Source organism: Macrobrachium nipponense, chromosome 25 (genome assembly GCF_015104395.2).
Source record: "Macrobrachium nipponense isolate FS-2020 chromosome 25, ASM1510439v2, whole genome shotgun sequence".
Taxonomy (NCBI): Eukaryota; Metazoa; Arthropoda; class Malacostraca; order Decapoda; family Palaemonidae; genus Macrobrachium; species Macrobrachium nipponense.
The window spans coordinates 8,323,078-8,344,869 of NC_087214.1; the positions used below are offsets into that span (position 1 = coordinate 8,323,078).

Sequence of the window (21,792 nt, forward strand, 5' to 3'; positions counted from 1 at the left end):
CTGGCAATCTACGGTTTCAGTGACTGCTTGGTACTGCTGTCTGTAATAAGTAAATGTACTTGGATAACTTAAAACTTTTGTGGCAAGTGCAGACAAGTAAATCAAGGACGGCCTCAGGGGTTGGCAAGTAATCCATCCAGTCTATAGCAAGTCGCTCTTCTCCATAAATTTTAATCAGTTTCCAACCTCTTCCAGTGGGAGCTGGTGTACCTGGATCTGGCTGTAAGCTTCGTTTCCATACTGCAGCTTGATAATTAGCCCTCTCTGAATGCTTTTTCAAACAGTCTAAACATGGTGGCAACATATGACACACTATTTCTTCCTTTCTGGCACAAAACACACGGTACCTTAGTTCATCGACGTTAAATGCTGTTGTTTTCATAGAGTAACAGAAGCAAATAAACCTTTCCAAGTCTGCCATTAATGATTTTGATAAATCCCACTCTGATCTCAATTTGGAAAATGTGTTATATGCTCCTTCACTAATCATCTTCTTCAGTGCCATAAATTGTCCTCTTCCCGCAAATGCGCTGACCGTGTCGTCACGAGCAGTGAAAGGATGTAGTCCGATAAGAGCATCACATACATCTTCTCCAAGATGAGGTGTTACTTTCTCAATATCAACAAGTTTTATTCTACTTTTAGATGCACATTTTTGATACAACGGCACGTCGATAAGTTTTTGAAATGCTAGGCATAAAATGAACACATCAGTATCTACTGAACTTATCATTACTGCTTGATATCCTTGCTTTGCAGCATGGTCAGCATGCAAGAGTAAGCGGCCATCTGCTTCTTCATGGGTACTTCATGTATTTCCTGGGTATTACTGTTGATAATTTTGGGAGTAGATCCTCTTTTAAACAAGTCTTGTTGATAAGGATTGCTGCATCAGCTCCATTAATTTTGTATAGAGTCTTCTCTATTTTCCTTATCAAGGATTTCTCAATGTTGCTGAAACTGGCAAGCAACGGCCAAAGGGGATCATCAAAGCCGGTTTAGTCATAATTCAATATGACTAAACCGGATCTGACGATCGCCTTTGGCACGTTGCTTGCCAGTTTCAGCAACACTGAGAAATCCTTGATAAGGAAAATAGAGAAGACTGTACAAAATTAATGGAGCTGATGCAGCAATCCTTTTCAGCAAGACTTGTTGATAATTTTATAATATGTCTCTTCACAGGTTAGAAACTTTGATTTATCATTTAATTATTCTGTATAGTACATACCTGTTTCCTATTCTTTCACCAAGAATGAAATGAGTCTTGTTTTGTTACTTGTTTGCCCCAAAAGTTTTCTCTACTGTCTAATAAAGTAATTTGTGTGGCCATCATTCCAGAATCTGATCCTTTCATTTGCCGTTCACTATTTTTGATTGATAGTTCTTGATATATATCAAATACAACATCAATTCTTTGACTTCCTCCCTCTTCATTTAGAATCATTTAAAACAAATCCTTGTCAGTTTCCCCAAGTGTTGCTTGATTACCTTTTATTTTTTGAACAAGACGCATACCATCAATAATTGTTGCAGAAAGCTCTGGAATAAAATCAGCTGCGAGCACATCCCTTTGCAAGAAGTTTCCAAGGGAAGTTTTGTTGGTTTTACGAAGTAGTCCCTCAGGCGTTGGTAAAGGCCATGGAAGAGGTCCTAAGGAATGATATGAAACCTCTTTCATTTTAACATTCCAAGCTTGTGATGTGACGCTGATTTTACCAAATAAAGCTCGATCGGCTTTCAAAATGACTGCTTTATCTTTACATTTTACTTCTTGTTTCATGCACATTGAAGGGAATGTTTTAGTTTTACACTGCGTCAACGTTCACTGAATTTCTTTGTAGAAGGGATGTTTTCTAGTCTCTCCTTTCCTTCAAGATTTCATAATGATTTCCCTCCATTTTAAGTGTATTCATTAAGTCTGACTTAACTTTAGAATAGCTATTTTTCCTGCGGTGATGATAAGGTTGATTATTACTGGGCATGATCATTTGTCCCGAATATCAGGAAGACAGTTTCTCCATACATAATCCAGTGTCATTTTCTTCAAGTTGTGGATAAGATATCGCATAACCAAGTCAGTTAAGGGAATGAATGATTTCATTATTCTCAGTGAATGTTTTAACAGCATACGTGAGCATGACATGTTTACGTGGTTTTTGTTGCCCACAAGTCACTGCGTAAACCAAATCCTGACTAAATGAGTGTATTTGTCTGTTGTCTCTTGGGGATGGGTTTTGCATTGGCAGCATTTCCTGTAAGAAGCCCCATGCAAAACCTTTGAAGAAAATCAGGTACTTTGTAAAACCGAGGATCTACATCAGATAGATGCCATGGCCATTGTGATTTTGCGAGATCATTCTTAATCTTGTTTCTCAGATTGTTTGATGCGAGATCAATTAAGTTATCTAAGTTTGGTCTCGTCCTCCAAAGTTCTAACTCTGCCTTTAAATTTTTAATTTTCTAATGACAGTCTCTACTGTTACCGTGAGGTACTACAGCTCATAACTTTCCAATGTTCTCTGGATAAACTGATAAGCAACACCCTAAATACTTTAGTATATTTCTTTTGATATTCTTTTTGGTGGAATCCTTGACTTCTGGAATTCCTTTAGATTTCAATATTGAGTGAAGCTTGTCTGTCAAGAATGATAGGGGAACAATTCCTTGGTTTGGTATGACGGATGTTTTCATATATTTAATTAAATCATCATACGAATCACGTTCTACCTCACTATAAAGACTGTGGTTTTCTTTAGAAGTAGCTAGTTCTTTATTTTTACAGGTTGATCTAGTGTTAGTGTTTCTGTAACAAGATCTGTGATTGTGAGCCTCTGCAGCTACCAAGTCTCAGGAAGTCAGTGCCATCTTTGTATCCCCGCGATGGACAGCATATTTCTGAAGAGTATCATCCACGCGTAGTTGTGTGTATTCTACCACAGGTAAATGATCCCACAGCTGCCACCAATGAAAGGAGCTTTCTTATTTATTTGATTTATTTGATTTATTTATTGTTCCAATTATCAATGTAAAGAGGTTGATTATTGCTATCTTTATAATGTTTGCTGCTCCTTCTTATTTGAATTAGTTTTAAACGTTCTTGTAGTGGTTAAAGATGATCTAACGACGTCCCTTGGGTGTGACTGATTGACGTCATTCCTCCCCGTGTGGGTGGAACTCATGACGTCACTGGAACTGTCGAGTTTCCGGCGAAAGTTCAAAAGTCTGGCCACAGGCGAGAAATTGAATGGGAGGGCTCAGATTAGTACTACTGGCTCGTGTTATGGTTATTGTTCAAGACATACTTGTGACTAATTCTCTCTCTCTCTCTCTCTCTCTCTCTCTCTCTCCTCTCTCTCTCTCTCTCTGTGTGTGTGTGTGTGTGTGTGTCTGTCTATTATTTGTCTGTTGGTGGTTCTCTCTCATTCCTTTTTCTCTTTTATATTTACGCTATTCCTAACTAATATTCTCTTAGCTATCATTACATGTGTAACCTTTAATAATTTCTCCCTCGATAGTGGTCCCTTCATCCTATTTGTCTTTGCACAGAATATGCAGAGTACTTGAAGTAATGCTCCAGGTTGTGCTACACTTCTCCTTGGTCGTTTGCTAGAGGAACACTTTCCTTCTTCTATATTGCACACTTTTCTTTTCAGTGCGTCAAGATCTTTTTTCATAGTGAGAATACTTCTACATTTTCTGTGGTAGAATACATGAGGATTTTCATTATCACTTAAGCCTATAGAAAGGGCGAAAACAGGTACATAGTTTCTTATGGTGGCAGCTTTTAGTAAAGTTTGCCAAGACTCATTCATGGCATTCTAGTTCAAGTAGTTTTTTTCATTCGAGCATCTGTGTAAAATACCGTTTTCTTTTTAAGGAACCACAATATTAATGTCTGCCATTAATATTTCTTGTTGAAGAAAGAAACAAGAAATAGTAGAAATAAAAAGTAAATTAGAAAAAATTAAATGAAATAAATTTTTTATTACGATATTTCAAAATATGGAATTTTAATCAGCAGAAGTCACTATACCATCACTTGGAATAATGATTCCTAAAAGGCAATACAGATTTTATTATTGTTGGTCAGCTCTGGCCATTTATCGGTAACAGACAGGCAGACAAATGGCTTAAAATGTAGAAGAATTCTTTCTTATCCGTTTGACGTCGTATTGTAATTATTTCAGCAAATGCTCATAATATAGGATTTAATCAGCCAGTAGTAGATATTCAGGGCTATCATCCATTCTCCAATCCTGTATACTTGTAGCTATCTGACAATCATAGTAAAACTTTGCCCTTAATTTGATGCCGATTTTCAAAATTTGAGGGTCTGGCTCTGGCTCGTGGACTATGTTTTGGTCAACGTTAGCATTTTAGCGTGTTGCATGAACGCATGTTAAATGAACGCAATATTCTCTCTCTCTCTCTCTAGAATATGTTTTTAAACTTTTATTATGAAGTAAAGAATTTGCATTGTTACTGATATATCTGAGATATGGCGAACTATTTCGTGCGAGACTATAGTATAATTCAGGATCCATACAGAGAGGGGACAGTTAAGAGTGGGACGAAAATAAGGCCTATTCCGCGCACCTCGTCACGTGAGCCCCCATGAGGCGGGTGGCGCTCAGTATATGATAGGCGCTAATTCCTTTCTCTCTTTTATCTTGACTTTTCTACCCGTTCCTGATACTTGTCTTTTTTCTTTTCTACATTCTTGCTTTCATTAGTGAAACTCAACTCAAGTTAAGACTTTCATATCCGTTATTTTGGTTATAAGTAAATGATCGTATCATTAAAGTACTGACCAGAGGAACTAAAGGTAACCTAGTCATCAAAAGGGATATCTCAACCATTTTAATCTGCCGTTGATTTGTATTTTTCTTTACATTTTGGTAAAGCTCTATTTTCCTTAGTAAAACTAAGCTTCAGGTAAGGTTTTCATATTTGTTTGGGTCTCTTTGTCTATAAACATATACTCTTTTTATAAAAGATAAACTAAGAACTGAAATGAGAATATTGAGGTGACATAAAAACAAAACTGTTTTAATCATATATTTTATTGTACAGTTTCAAAAGTCAAAAAAAGAAAAAACATAGTTAACATATTCACAATTTCATAATTTTTTTTTTTTCATGCTAGGACACTTTCTTTTTCTTGTTATCTATCACAATTGCTTTGTTCAGTTGTCTCATCCGAAAGAATACAGCAATTTTAGCAAAAAATGTTATCACATCTTTGGGAATATCAACTCCCGATAATTCCATTTCTGAAATTAATGACTTTATGCAGTCTTTGCCTTCTCTTAAAGTATCACCATGAGCAGCAATGAAAATTTCTCTCATGATAGATAACTGAGACATGAAATCATCAGAAGGAGCATGAAGTCCGCCCATGTTAATAGTACTAAGCCATGACTTCTTTTTCGTTAGCCTCTGATGCCTTAACTCCCAAATGAGGAAATTTTAATCCAAACTTCTTCACATTATAGCCTCCAATGTATCGAAGAGATTTTATCACTTCAGATATCAATCTTTGTCTTCCTCTGTCTCATTATTAGGTTCCTCTCCCAAGTCTGTTGCGTCCTCATTTTCTTTTTCAAAATCACATTCTACTGTTTTGAAAAAAAATACTTGTCAGGCATATTTCTACAGATAGTTCTCTCTCGATGTCTCGCATTGCACTTGCTGTAGTTTGCATTTAGTGGTTAAGGATATCAAATTCTTCTATGCATTCGGTAGGGTTTTTTTCACTTAACAGCGCAATGCCTTTCCCTAGCAAGTACTTTCTTAAATAGAATTTGAAGTTTATTGAATTAGGATTTTCTTATGGCCCATTCATTTGACGTACTCATCAAAAAAAGTGTTCAAGTACATCCTGATTCAGTCTTCTTGTAGGAATGAATTTAACACCATATAATTTCTTAAGCTCCTCAGCGCCGTGGTTGGTATGGTATTAGCGTCCCAACTCGGTGGTCGCGGGTTCGATTCTCGGCCATTCCATTGAGGAGTGAGAGATGTGTATTTCTGGTGATAGAAGTTCACTCTCGACGTGGTTCGGAAGTCACGTAAAGTCGTTGGTCCCGTTGCTGAATAACCACTGGTTCCATGCAACGTAAAAGCACCATACAAACAAACAAACAAACATTATAATTTCTTTACCATCTCATATAGACCTATCAGAGACTTGCATGACAAAATCACTCCCTTTTGAAATTTATACATGCAATTAAACCGTGAGTTTGCCACCTTCATGGTTCTCATGGTGTCCATCATTTCATGCAAAACATTTTTCTGTTTTTCATAATCAATTCCAAAGGCGTTTTGGGATTCCTTGTCACCATAAACAATACAAGAATTCATGATATCAAACCACTCGTCAACTAATGATACGAACTTTGCAGTCTCCTCCCAATTACTGCTCTCTAACAGGCCTTTCTCACCCAAAAATGCTGTTGCATTTGCAGTTGTGCTGGATAACAGTTGCACTGCCAGTTTCACACGTTGCTTTTCTTGTCTAATCAGGTTAAAATGACTATCATTTAATTTGTTAGTGAATGAAACATTGTACTGGACTGTTGGCATATATATGCCGAGATCCTAAGCAGATTGTGGATTAAGGAATATAAAAGATCCCTAGAGACAGGATAAACATAAAGTATGGTCAGAACCATAAAAGAAATCCTCAGAGACCGGATTAATATAAAATAGAAGCAGAAGACATATTTTGTTTTGATATTTTCGTTCGAATGCGCCCCGGAAGAGCTACTTGACTGTGAGCAGCGGGGGCTCACGTGATCTCAGTCGCCCAGCCCTGACCCAACCATATCTGCGCGTTAGTTGACCCCTCTCTGTATGGATCCTGGTATAATTGAACATTTTTGTTATTTGTAGAGACTCCTTGCCAACTCTCTCTCTCTCTCTCTCTCTCTCTCTCTCTCTCTCTCTCTCTCCGTTTTTTTCTGGCCAGGGAGATTCAGAGAATGGCGTTGGCTTTGTTCGTACTATTTTTTCTTATGTTTACGATGAATGTAGTGCTTATTTTTCCTAATCACAGGGGTTTATAGTTTCACTTTGATACAGTGAAACCTGAAGCTTCTAGTGCTATAGGAGAAAGGCATCATTTTGAACCGAATGGGAAAGAAATAGCGGGATGTAGTTGCTGCCTCTCTCTCTCTCTCTCTCTCTCTCGCTTAGGTCTGTTTGGTAAAGTCTTCTGGCGCCTTGGTCTAATATATTGGAATAGGCTTATATTATATATTTTTTTCTATATATTGCCTTGGTTTTTTTCCTTGCCATACTTTTCCTGGATAGATTTCAGTGTACATTCTGCTCACGGAAATACGTGAGAAATGGCAATATGTTGCAATGTCGTTGCAATACGACAGTGTTGCAAGCCAGCCAAAATTCTCCAGCATGGCAAAGATATAATAGTTTCAGGTATTTTTTCGGACCCAAACCGACTTATTATCCCCCAGACTGACAGAAAACCCAATCAATAAATTGGGTCTCATATGATTCGTATAGTACTGATGAAATTGCAGTATATCATCGCTATAGCCTCAGAATTTGTTCGTGAGCCAAATCGATCTTACTATGAAACTGGACAAAACGCAGCTTATTGGCCCGCTAAGGATAATGTGACCGGAGTCCCGCTTTTAGGCGGGAAAGTCCCGCTTTTTTTTTTTTCAATTTAGCAAAATGTCCCACTTTTTTTTACTTTTGTGAGATTTGTCCCGTTTTTTTTATGCTACAATAACAAAACTGTCCCCATTTTAATGGAATAGTACTGATATTTTGTTTAATTTTGCCATTTCACTAGCTAGGAACTTCTATCTTCTTCTCCGACTGCTACGATACCCAATGAAGTGAATTAAAAGAACATTATAGACTGTAAAGTGTATTATCAAGTGCAGCCCTTTGCAGCTGCTGATGTCGGCAGAATAAAGGGCCGAGAAAGTCACCAAAGGTACGATAGTAGTTTGTGTGTGTGTGTGTGTGTATATATATATATATATATATATATTATATCTATATATTATTATATTAATAATATATATATATATATATATATATATATAACTCATAATGGTACAGTATATGTATGACAGCATGTGTGGGTGGGTGCACATGTCTGTGCATTAACCAGATATGTACGTATGCTTACATGAATATATTATGTATTTATATATGTATGTAAGGCCAGAGATGTCAGTCACTAGCACCTGTCAGAACTGGTTCAGTTTGCACTCTGCCTCCCTGGAACAAATGCCTCTACTGTACGTGCATTCTCTCACATGAACAAGATATGAACATCTGAAAAAACTCAACTAAAAGTCCTAACTCTTAAAGCATTGCTGATTACTAAGATTAATGTCAAGCATACACGTATGGAGTTCTACGGTGTGCTAAAATCAACTCCAGAATTATTAAAGATTTCATCCAGTGAAAAATATGAATATTAAAGGTAAGTAGAAAAATGTTTTGGATTGATTCTTGGATTCTCTTATATATATTAATATATAATTATATAATTATATAATATATAACATATATATAGATATATATATATTATTATAGCTATAGCTATAGCAATATATGAAATGTCCCGCTTTTACAATTGCAGAATATCGATGACTCATACCATTATGCTCCCATAATGGAAGCAGTTATGCCTTAGTCCTCTAAATAGTGTGGAATTAATTATGGGTCATACTCAGTAATTATGAAGAGTAAAAACAAAGATTGCCGTCAAAAATATGAATGAATTCTTTCAGAATGAAACTAATTTCAGTTGAGATGGAGTTATTTTCATGTGGAAAACGTTTGGTTATAGTGTAATTGTAATAATATATATATATATATATATATAATATATATATATATATATATATATATATATATATATAGATATAGATATAGATATATGCTAACAATGAGTAGTGAAGAAGGAAGAATTGGAGCGAGAGGGTAGTGACAGGCGTTGTTCTGAGTAAGGCGCTGAGGCTGAGTTCGTCATGAGGTGTCGTCAGCAGCAGCGCCAGAGACTAGAGAACAACCCGAGCCCGAGCGAGTAGAGCAGCGCAGGCCACAGTCGTGTGAAACGTAGTCTGTTGCCAGTTAACATCTATTATTATTTAATAATCACGTTGTTGTCCTTATCTAAAAGACGTTAGTTTCTCCTATCAAGTCCGATGTGACTCCTTAGTCATTTTCAAGACATAATTTAATGTGATTCTTGCCTGATAAGTCTTGAATCAAGTTCATGTATTTCTGTTAGTTTGTGCGTTCGTGTTTGTCTTGTCGCCCAGGTGTCTGCGATTTGTAGATCACTCAGTCTGTCGTCAAGTCGCGAAAAATAAGAAAAAAATTGGAGATGTATTTTATTTAATCATCTCTCTTAACCAACCGATGCTTGCTAAAATAAGCACCACTACATAATAATCTCCTAATAAGGATTGTTTTATTTGTAGGGTAATTAATACAGCACAGCCCATTATTTTCTGAAGAAAAAAATCTGCTCTTTTGTGTTTGCTACTCTAATAATCCTGCCTCGTATTTATTATGTTTGCTCTTGTGTGTGCATTTTGATGTCTGTGTTTTTCATATTATTAACTAATTAGTAAACTGAAATATTTTCTTTTTAGGTTGCTGATGCCCAGGTGGAGTAGAAGAAGACGCCCATTTATCTCTCTGGCAACCCAGAATTCAAGTTTGTCTCTGTAAGTGTCTCTGTGGATGCTGTTTCAATGAACTGTTTCCCTTCATTTGCATATAGAGAAGTCAGTCACTTGCCTTCATTGACATATTGAGAGGTTTGCAATGCTGTTAATTAATCCTTAGCATTGGGGCACGCAGTAGGTAAGAATCAGGTGGCTCATTTCAAGTTTTTTGTTGGACCAGCGATAAAGTTGACATTGTGGGTCCGTGTCGTCCCATGCTCATAACGTCTGGTGCTACATATTGTAAGTAGATGATAGTACCTAGTATGTTAAGGAATGACTTGATGTCTCCATCAGTTTTACCAAGGAGTCTTGTTTTTTGTTAGGTTTGCTCATTCGTCTGTAGGTTCACTTGGTTTGCTTACGACTTGGAAAATGCGTAGATGTTGGTGGTACTATGACCAGTTGGTTGGCCTCGTTTTTAGCATCAAATGGTTGGATGTTGTGAGAGATAGGAATGACCCTTTGAGAAGAAGGAGGAGGAGGAGAAGGGGTCTTTGCTGCAGCGTCTCCTTACTCTGACCCCCCCCCCCTCCCCCCCCCCCCAAAAAAAAAAGAGACATTCTTGGTAGGCGACAGCCTCATGGTTTTGGCTAGGAAAAAAGTCCCAGGGCAGAAAGTCACAATAATTTATGGTGGCCGGTAATAAAGTCACAGGGAAAAATTCACAATATATTTCTTTGGGAGTCATCATCTTTTTGATATATGCAGTCTTTTGCTTATGTTTTTATGGCAATATCCAACGGGCTTGTACTAAACACGCCTCTGCAAAGGTGGATACGTGGATGCATTTCCCGTGTTGAAATGTACCCTTGGGGTTCACTATCTAGGAAAGATTAATGACATTTTTTCGGTGACATTTTATCCTGGATTCGTGATCTCCAGGAGTTCTTGATACGCAGTCATGGTGCATATCTGTCTTGTCCCCAAGGGTTGGTTACCAAGTTTTGTAATATGTCATCATTGTGTTTCTTTTTTTTTTCCAAGTTGAAGCGAGATCGGGTAATATGGGGTTATAGATTTTCCTGGCTCGATTGAGATTGGAATTTTAAAAAAATGGTGAATCTTGAATAATAAACTTGACATAAGCCCTGGGCGTAAATTTATCATAAACTGGATATTCCCTGATTCTGAACCTACCGCGTTAGTTTTTTTTTCTCATAGCAAAGACCTGACTGGGATCTGAATACTTATATAAGTCTCTGTCTCTGAATTGTGGACTTTGGTCACCGAATGTTAGCTTTACTTACTGTGAATGATTAAAACTGACAATTATTTTAGCTGGTACTTCAGTACCGTTCGCGCATTGGACAATGTGGAACAGAGAAAGAGAACTGCTGGTGACCTAATACTAGGTTTGATTTTCTCATCGTAGCAGTCCTTAGAAATTGTCCTGCTTTTGGTGAGATTTTTATTTTTTTATTTATATTTTTTGCACTACCTAATCTTCAACGTTCTTGCCTAAGGTTTCAACACTGCTTTTGACTGTTTTTTTATTTTTTTTCTTTATTGAACTACTCGTTTTTATAGAAAGGCCCTCGTTTCAAGAACTGAAATGTTGGCCGAATAGAAATTACTTGTGGGCTTCCGCTTATGAGAGTCCAACTTCACCCTCCCCTCCTCCTTCCCTACCTGATCCTACCCTTCTTCCTCAGGTACCTTCCCCTCCCATCCCCTCCAGCTCGTTTTCTACAGTCTTCTTCATCTGAGAATTTTGAACTTTGTCTTTTTTTTATGGTCTTTTACATTTATCGGGCGACCTCTGTACCCGATTATATTCTTGCAGAGTCATTAGGCCTACGTATGTGGCACACGGTTAGACATAATTTTATTTCCATAAAGCCTCCTTCTTATTTATTGGTTCCTCATGGATGGAGGGAGGCGTCCTCCTCAGAATAACAGTCTGGTGCAGAGTGATTATGTAAAACACCTTTTCTTGTTCTGATGTTGTTTCAGTGTTTTCGCTTACTCGGGGAGTAAGCCCACAAGCTACTTTGTTGTTGTTGTTGTTTTTGTTCTTGTTGGGGTGGGGGTAGGAAAGCCCTATGGAAGAGCCTGAAAAGGTCTGAAAAGGGTGTTTCTCATTGAGTGACAATACAGGAATTGTAGGAAAAGATATTTATGATTGATTTATTAGAATGAAATTGTCAAAAATAAATAATGCGCATGTTGAACAGTACAGAACAATGATTCCTGATGAAATAGAGCATATTTATATTTCTTTCCCCTTCTGTTTATTACTCGTTTACAATTGACTTGCTCCATTGGAGGCAAGCGGGCCTCGTTGTAGTCCATGGCCTTGGTTAGACCCTGAGTAGGGGGTGGGGGGGAGTGGGTGGGTTGGGAAGGGCTTTGAGGAGGAGGAGGAGGAGGAGGAGGAGGAGGAGGAGGAGGAGGAGGTTTCGGGTGACTGGGAACGAATTTAATTGAACTTTCATTGCGATTCTAATTGTGGATGAATGATGGACGACTCTGGGTGAAAGTCGTTTCTTTGTTAAGAATGAGATGAAGTTCACGTGAATAAGATATCTAGTGAACACACTTCTTCATTTCTACAGCACTTTGGGAGTCTTCATGTTGGCCTACAGTGGTCAGTTAGTCTTCTGTAGTAGTTAGTTTCTCTACAGGCAGTGTTCACTACCTGGTCAGTATTTTAGGCCAACTTCCGACACCTGAATTTTAGGCCTAGTACTGAGCCATTTATTTTTCCAGTTGACATGACCAAATATCATGTTAGATTAAGTAGCATTTTAACTCTCCCCCCCTCCTCTCTCTCTCTCATACGCACTCACACTTACACACATGCATATCTCATTTCAAATTAATGTTCAGCATAAAAATCTAGAGTACGACGAGAACACAGGCATAGATAAACACTGGGAGACCTGTCATGAGGAATACACAGAAAAACGCTCTTGATGTATACCATTAAGGCAAATACTAACAAATGGCAATCCTCAGCCTAAGTGGTTCAACTGGGAAATTAAAAATAAGATAAGAGAAAAAGACAGATTGCACAAATCAATGAACCCTCACCCAACACCAATAGAAGCAAGCAGGCATACAAAACTGTGGATTGCTGGACAAATTAGTAAGAAATGCAAAGATAAATGAGGATAAGAGAGTTGCATCAGTTTGTAAAGAAAACCCAAAAGAATTCTTTGCGCATTTTAAAAGCAGGAAAAAAAATAGTATAGGTCACCTAAGGGACATTAGAGGTAACCTGGTGAACTCAGACTTGGAAAAAGCAGGGTTATTGAATAAGGTTTTTGCTAGTGTATTAACTGTTTTGTCGTCATTATTTTGGGTCTGCTTTAGTTATATGACCCATACGACAATTCTTCACTCTTACCTGTAGGTAGAGGGAAAGATGGTGTTTTAGTATTGGATGTAATATTCCATTTCTCGTCGCCGAGGTTCCGGGATGAAGGGCGATAATAAAGCAATATCTTCTTGCTGGTGTTTATTGGCTTAAACTACATTGAAGAAGGCGGGTAGTTGAATATATAAAATACAATAAGCGTATATAATAGAATCATAACAAACATATGAGCATCGAAACTCTATACACAATAAGGAATCATATCCTGCATACATGAGGTAGAATTTATAAGATCGAAGCCTGTGTGTCGGACTCGATACTAACACAATAATAATTGGTTATACTTATAACATTTACGCATTATGCAACACAGTGCAATAGCTCTGAACTGAACGTGTCTGCGGAGCTAAGATTTCCCGCGCTTGTTACATAACGTCTTGCATACATAACATTAACAACTGAAGACACTACCTCAATACCGGAACCTGCTACTAAATATGAAGGGGCAGAACCACTGGACAAAATAATATTTACAGAAGAGGACATTAAAAACAAGATAGGCAAACTCAACAAGTTCAAATCTCCTGGTCCGGATGGGATTCATCTAAGAGAAATTAAGAGCTAAAAGAGGAGATAGTTCCTAGACTATATAAACTCTACAGGAAAAGTACTGAACAAAGAAAGGCACCAAAAGGTTGGAAACTAGGAAATTTGGCCCCCAGTTTACAAAAAAGGTCCTAGAGAAGAGCTGGGAAATTAGAAACTAATCTGCCTAACGTCGGTTGTTTGCAAGATCTTTTGGTCCATAATTGCAGATCAAATTGTGGATCACATAGATAGAAACAACTTTATTGTTAAACAGACAACACGCTTTCAAACAAAACTGACCCTGCCTATCGAACCCCTTGGAGTTTTTTTATAACATGCTAGATATCTATGACAGTAGTAGAGCAATAGATAGATTTCCAAAAGGCCTTTGACAAAGTCCCACTCAAGAAACGGATGACAAAAGTTAGAGCTTTAGGAATTGTAGGAGAAACAGCAGAGTGGGTCGAAGACTGGCTAACTTATAGAAAACAGAGAGTCGTAATAAATGGTGCAGAATCAGAATGGGCAGATGTAACAAGCGGAGTTCCCAAGGGTTCTGTCCTTGGCCCTCTCTTGTTTTTTTATTTGCATTAATGACATTGATGTAGGCTTAACTAGCAGGATAGCCAAATTTGCAGATGACACCAAACTAGATGTAAATGCAGCAGACCCCGATGCAGTGGAAAGTTTAAGAAATTATCTAATGAAAGTAGGAGAGTGGTAAAAAAAATGGCAAATGCCTTGTAACGTAGATAAGTGTAAAGTGTTACAAATAGGAACAAGCAACCCTCATGCCACCTACATGCTGCTTGGGAACGACATAAACAGTGTAGAACAAGAGGAGGACCTTGGAGTCATTATTACCAAGGACTTAAAATCCACAAAACAGTGCATAAAAGCAGAAAAGAAGGCACAGAAACTAGTGGGATACACAAAGAGGCAGTACAGTTTTGGTCACTAACACTAACAAAAGACATAAATAGATTAGACGGAGTACAAGCAAGAGCAACAAAGTTAATTCCGAAGACGACTAGAGAGCCTGAACATGTATGGCTTAGAAACACGACGATTGCGAGGACAACTAATAGAAACATTTAAAATGCTGAAAGGGATAACAAAAGTAGACAGTAACCTATTTACATTAAACGAAAACCAGACAAGAAATAATAGATGGAAACTAAAACGGAAGAGATACAACACATCCCATTGTGGGAACTTCTTTACATATAAGATATGTGAGACATGGAATAAACTGCCACCAGAAGTTGTAAACAGCAACAGTGTGGAAGAGTTTAAAAGAAAGCTAGACAAAATCATTAGGACACTGTGAATGCACAGTGAAACCTGCTCCTACAGATAAGTGAGCACACGATGCCTACTCGGCTGGACTAACAAGTCTTTGAGACATCCTAATCCTTGTAACTCCTTGTAACATACTCACACTTACACTCAAGCATATGCATACACACTTATACACATGCATCTCACACACTTACACACGCATACATACACACACAAACATGCATATACACTCACACTTACAAACACATGAATGCAAACTCACACTTACAAACACATGAATGCAAACTCACACTTACTACACACTCACACTTACACTCATTCACACTTACATTCACACTTACACACTCATAATTATACTCACACAGCTATGGATACACACACTCACACGCACACATGCATGCATACACATGCATACACACACTAATGCACACACACATGTATACACACTCACACTTAGACATTCAGGCACACACACATAATAGGTTCTCAGTAGCAAAAGAAAATTTCTTTCGGTAGCAACAGAAAACTGCACTGTGTGTGTGTGTGTGTGTGTGTGTGTGTGTGTGAGGTCCTTCCAGCAACGCCAATAGAAGGCGCAGTGGTTTGACCTCTGTCCCAGAGGTCTCGACGAGGTGACCTCCATTTTGGTAGCACAGGATAATTAGGGTTGAACCCAGACATTTCGGTCGGGAAGCTGATACTCTCCGGACATGCAGAGGTTAATTACCAACAGGAAGTAAATCCCAAAAGTCCCATAAAATCACATGACGCTTTTTCCAGTTATTGAAAGAAAATGGCAGCCATTAGGCAATTCTAACTTTTTCTCGGTGTTTCCTTAATCAAGTCTAAAAAAGTTGATTGGTTCTGATGTTTAAGGAGTCGTAGAATCCGATTTCGTTAAGATTTTTGCCGTTACACTTAAGAGAGTGAACCTATTGTGTGTTCTGTTGATTGTAGGAGAGTAAACATTTTCGGCAAGAAATATATTGATTTAATTTACAAAAAATCCATCGTCAAATATCTGATTGACCTTCGATACAAGTCATCTGCAGATTTTTTTCACCTTTTAAATGGCACCAAAATATGCTATCTAGAGTTATCAGTTCCGGAGTTATCAATGTCTTTCAGAAGCTGTTACCTCAATATTTTTTGTTTTTTGTTTGTTACCTGGGCAATTAGGAAGTATGATAGTGAAAGAAAGAAATACTACGCAATGCATTGTTCCTCTTTCTGTCAACACAGGTATTCAGAAGCATTCTAAAGCACCTAGATTAATGGTATAAAAGCTATTTATTATTATGAATTGATTTCATGAAAAAACGAAATACCGATCGGTATTCCCAAACCGACTTATCGTTTATTCCAGGCGCATGGAATTAGTATGCGAGCAGATTTAGACCTAAGAAGGCAGACGAGAAAAAGAAAGAGGCCAGCGTATTTATTTTATGCCAACCCTCTGGGAACGATTGATTGTCCTGGGGTTGAAACTGTGCAAATAACAAAAGGCTTGAATAAGATCATTGAATGCAACAACTTAAAAGGGTGCAGTGTAAAAGAACATTTGGACCGTAAGACCTCCATTGTTGTACATGTCAAATGTAGGACGGATTATATATACATGTCGCCTAGAAGCCCGGTCAAGAGAACTTCCTTTGGACCGTAAAATTTGGGAGGATTTTGATTTCAAGGCACAATGCCTATTTTGTGTAAAAACTATCTCTGCAATTATTAAAAATTTAAGAAGACATAGCCACATGAGTACTACAGCTTAGTAGAAACGCTGAAAATAGTTAATACCATTAAAAGTAATTCTGAAATACGAAATGATGATTGTGATATGGAAATCCTCTTTTGGCTAGCCAATGTTATTGACCTTATTGTAGTAGATAGAGTTCGATATCATCATACATGCTACAGATATTTTTTAGACTTAATCGTTCCAAACCAGGAACTAACAAACAACAAGTCCAATGATGATGATAAATCAAGATCTTTCTTGATACTGTGTGAATATTCAGAGCAGAATGATGACTAGTAGTACTGTATGGATGAATTGATGTCTTTTCTGAAGAATTTTGAAGGAACTAGTGCTGCAATTATAGTAAGAAAAAACCTTAAAAGGAAACTCAAAGAACACTGTGGTCATCAGAAATCCATAACTGATATCAGTGGAAAGACTGGAGTTGTCTGTTTCACTCTCTGCGTCAAGGACATTCTCTCAGATGAGCAGTATATATATGCCCAGAGGAAAAGCGATCCTGCTGATGAAGTTCAATGAATGATTTCAACTGTCACTGAGACCATTCAAAATGATAATTGTTCACGCCATTTGTGTCCCTCTGCAGAGTGAGTCATATCAGGAAGTAGTGAGCTTGTTCCAGAGTCTCTTAGGTTATTGATAGATGGGGTCTTCAAATGTAGCGAAGATAACAGTAAAATTCAGAGGAAGTCTGTCAGCTTCAACACGCTATGTATGATTGTGGCAGTCCGACCAAGGTCATTTGTCTCCCCAATTCAGACAGGGTTAAGTGTTCATCTACACAGAAAGTATGGATCACAAGTACTGATAGATATACTATCTAATTTACAATTTTTGTTCACCATATAGAGGTCTTAAATTATGAGGCATTGGTAACATTAAACAAAGCTACAGAAATTTGTCCACAATCCTATATCCATGCATGACAATGCTGAGTACAATGAGGCAACTTTAGATGGTCATAACACGCTCCATTCAATGGGAGGAATTAAATGTGTTACACCAGCTGTGGAACAGGTTACAGCTCAGACACCAGTTCCTAGGACAGAAAAGGTAAATGATGCTACATCACTTCGCCCACATGGACTATTCAAGGTCAAAACATACCAAAGACCCGAAGTCCATGGTTATTCTCTGATAAAAGTGGAAGATATAGAAACCCTATTTCAGATACCAAAGGCCAGTCATACTGCTTATCTCCTCGACATTTTTTGGTTGTGCAACTCATGGCTTCTTGGACAGTAAATAAAGCAAAGCATTATCATACAAAACTTCGGCTATCTCACCTTTGCCATTCATCAACCAAAACCCCAGTAATCCATCTATGCACAATGGACACTTGCCTTCTTCATGCTGCAGAGGAAGGGGAAAAGAGTGGTCAGTCCACAACAATGGTTACCTTTGACCAGCCACTGTGTATGCTTAAGTGTGTGAAATGGTTATTGCTGCTGATCCCAGTAGCCCACTTTTATGATTAACTATCAGTCTTGGAGCTAGGAGCTATTGGAACCATCATAGTAGGAGTGCCCTTTTGAAAACCCTTGGGAAACAGTTTATGCTAAGAATAGTGTTCCACATGATGAATGAACATACATGCGCCCAAAGTTTACGTGCACGTTTCTTGACCCAGCAAGGGATACTGCTTTTAGAGTCAGTCAGTGTTAATGAACGTCGAAAAACTTAATTAAAAGATTGCTATTTATCTGTGATTGACAACTCAAAAAGTTTGGATAAAATACTGAACTCTGTTGCTATGGGAGATATTGTGAATTTAATTGATAGAAAGCTCGAGGCACTTCAATCATCTGGAAGAACAGAAAAGTTCACCAGACTCAGTTCATGATGGAAATGGCACACTCTGTGCTCCCTTCGATCAGGGAGAACGACTTCATGCTTTCGATGGATCTGAAGGATGCATATTTTCATCAATCCTCCAGAAAGCACCTTAGCTTTATCCTCAAGGAGACAGTGTTCCAATTCCATTGAGGTATCTCAATGATTGGCTAGTCCTGGCAAGCTACCACTTGCAGTTGCTACAGGGCAGGGATCGCCTTCTCGAGTTTTGGCACGATCTGGGATCATGGTAAATTTCGAGAAGAAGTCAGATCTCATTCCTAAACAGAGATAAAGTATCTGGGCATGCTTATCGACACGGTAGCAGCACAAGTTTTCCCCACAGACTTGTGTATCAGAAAATTCAGGAAGGCATCACAGCTGTTTCTGTCATGACAGGAGCAGCCACCTCGGCAGTGGCATTTCATGATCAGTCACCTGCCATCATTGGAGATACAGATCCCTCATGGACGACTTCATCTTCAGTCTCTCCAGTGGAGACTGAAGGAGTTTTGGTCAGTGGCTCGAGACCCTCAACCCTTTCTCATTCCCCTGTCAGAGGAAGTGAGAGGTTTTAACTTGGTGGCTTGATGACAGAAACCTCTTAATAGGTGTGAAGTTGCAGACTCCCCTTCAGGACATGCTTCTGTTCTCAGACTCATTGTCCGAGGGTTGGGGCGTACACCTGGAGGAGTTGCTGACTGCAGGTGTGTGGGATTGTCACGACAGGCACCTTCACAGTAATGTCCTCGAACTCAAGGCGGCCTTTCTAGCCCTCCAGGAATTCCAGGATCGAGTGATGGGACACTCTGTGGTGTTGATGAGCAAAAACACAACAGTAGTGGCATATGTCAACAAGCAGGGGGAGTCTCGCATCCTTCCAGCTGCACCAGTTGACATTGCAGGTGTGCGAGTGGGCTGTAGCTCACTCGGTGGAGCTGTCGGCCAGATACATTCCAGGCAAGAGAAATCTAGTGTTAGACAAGCTCAGCCTCCAGAATCAGGTGATGGAAACCGAGTGGTCTCTTCACACGGATATAGTGGAAAGGTTATTTGACCTGTGGGGTGTCCAGTAGTAGAATTGTTCACCATCCAGCACAACAGAAAACTTCATTTCTTCTGTTCCATAATGCCGGACCCATGGACTGCTGCAGAGGACAACCTCGAGGTGCATGCATTTTCCCCGTTCTGCATGATTTGCAAGATTACCCCCGAATCTTCGGATGACTCTGGTGGCTCTCAAATGGCCACAGGCTGTTTGGTACCCCGACCAGCTAGCTCTTCTATCTATGTTAGCCACACATAGAATGGTACCACATGGCAGTGCAATCCTTGTGTCTTCACAGCTGGAGGTTATCCACCATCACTTGCAAGCGAGAGGCTTTTCTTATCGAGCAGCAACAGAGATGAAAGGATACCTTAGACAGTCCTCTGCAGCAGTATACCAGGGAAAGTGGGCTTTATTCTGTGGATGGTGTCATGGACAGGGTTTTTCTCCAGTCAGAGTGTCTCTTCAGCAGGTTGCAAACTTTGCCAAAAGAAGCTCCTCTCTGTATATGCAGTTAAAGGCTACAGGTACGGATATATCCTCCTCTATGGAGATATCTTTACTCATGAGGAGCTTCAAGAGGTCTTGCCTATCAAGAGAACTCAGACCCCCTGAGTGGGATGTGACTCTTGTACTTCAGAGCCTGACTCATCCATCTTATGAGCCTCATCGAGAGTCATCAGACAATGATCTGACCTTCAAGACAGTCTTTTTGCTTGCCATGGCATTGGCGAAGAAAGTAAGAGCACTTCATGGTCTTTCTTTCAATGTGAAACACTTGAGGGGATGGGGATTGGTTATTCTCTATTTTGTCCTAGACTTTGCAGCAAAGACTAAGAACACTTTGGTCCTTGACACTAGGTTCAAGTCCTTTATTTGTATATTCTGTCAGAACAAACACTTTTAAAAATTGTATTTTTCCTAACTATACAAACCTGAGGTTTGTATAGTTAGGAAATTGGATTATTTATGTCCAGTCAGGTGGATCTCCTGACTAGCGGACAGTAGTTAACTACCTAATCCCCTTGTTTGAAACTTTAACAGCCATTTTCTATCCTATGCTGAAAGTAATTCCTAATGTAAATGTCCTCAGCTTTGTATAGTTAGGAAAATTACAATTTGCTTTAAAAATTTGTGATAACCTGAAACTCAGAACAGCCTTGCGGGTTTTCCAAGAGTTTCCAGTTTTGATGTTGAGGTGTCTAGTGGTATTGTTTGGCAACTGCACTACAAGGTAGGCATTCTTCTTCTTCTTCCCAGCTTTTTCCCATTTTTATATGGGGTCGCCGTTTCGGATGAGCCGTTTCCATCTATTTCTATCTTGCACTTCTGCCTCATCAATTCCCTTCTCATGTAAATCTCCTCTCACACAGTCCTTCCATCTCTTTCTTGGTCTCCCTCTCTTTCTTCTTCCTTGCACCTCCACTCCCATAGTATGTCTCCCAGCGTGGTCCTCATCTCCTCAACAGGTGTCCATACATCTCAGCCTCCCTCCTGCACTTTCTTTGATACTTCCACCACCTTAGTTGACCCCCTTATGTAGTCATTTCTGATCCTATCCACTCTTGTTACCCCAGACATCCACCTAAGCATTCTCATTTCTGCCACATCCATCTTCTTCTGCTCTGCTTTTCTCATGCTTGCTGTTTCCGTACCATACAGCATTGCTGTTCTTACCACCGTCTTGTGAAATTTTCCTTTTAACCTAAGCGGCACTCTTTTGTCACAAAGAACTCCCGAGGCCGCTCTCCAGTTGTTCCAGCCTGCCTGTACCCGATGTTTTACTTCTTCTTCCATACTTCCTCCAGCGTTAACAAAAGATCCCAAATACTTAAACTTATCAACTCTCCTTATTTGCTCTCCACCAAGCTGAATACTTTCTCTATCATCCCCCTCAGTGGTGGTACACATATATTCTGTCTTGGATCTACTTATTCTCATTCCTCTGTCCTCCAGTACTTGTCTCCATCTTTCCAATTTCACTTCCAGATCTTCCCCTTGTTTCTCTGCACACATAACCAAAATATCATCCGCATACAATATGTTCCATGGTACTGTCTCCCTTACTTCCTCTATTATAACATTCATCACTATGTTAAAGATAAATGGGCTCAGAGCCGACCCCTGGTGTAATCCTACTCTCACCTCAAAACCTTCTGTCTCCCCAACACTGCTCCTCACTCTGGTAAATACATTCCGGTACATCTCTTGT

General features: G+C 39.0%; 1 long non-coding RNA gene across 3 annotated transcripts in view; it reads left to right on the forward strand.

Annotated features, from left to right (window-relative positions):
* Window positions 1–21,792, forward strand: part of LOC135199275 (uncharacterized) — a 94,838-nt gene that overhangs the window by 33,244 nt on the left and 39,802 nt on the right. For all 3 annotated transcript variants that reach the window (XR_010311012.1, XR_010311014.1, XR_010311013.1), the window contains exons 2-3: window positions 2,786–2,942; window positions 9,654–9,728. This is a non-coding gene — a long non-coding RNA (uncharacterized LOC135199275). The remainder of the gene's footprint in view (window positions 1–2,785; window positions 2,943–9,653; window positions 9,729–21,792) is intronic.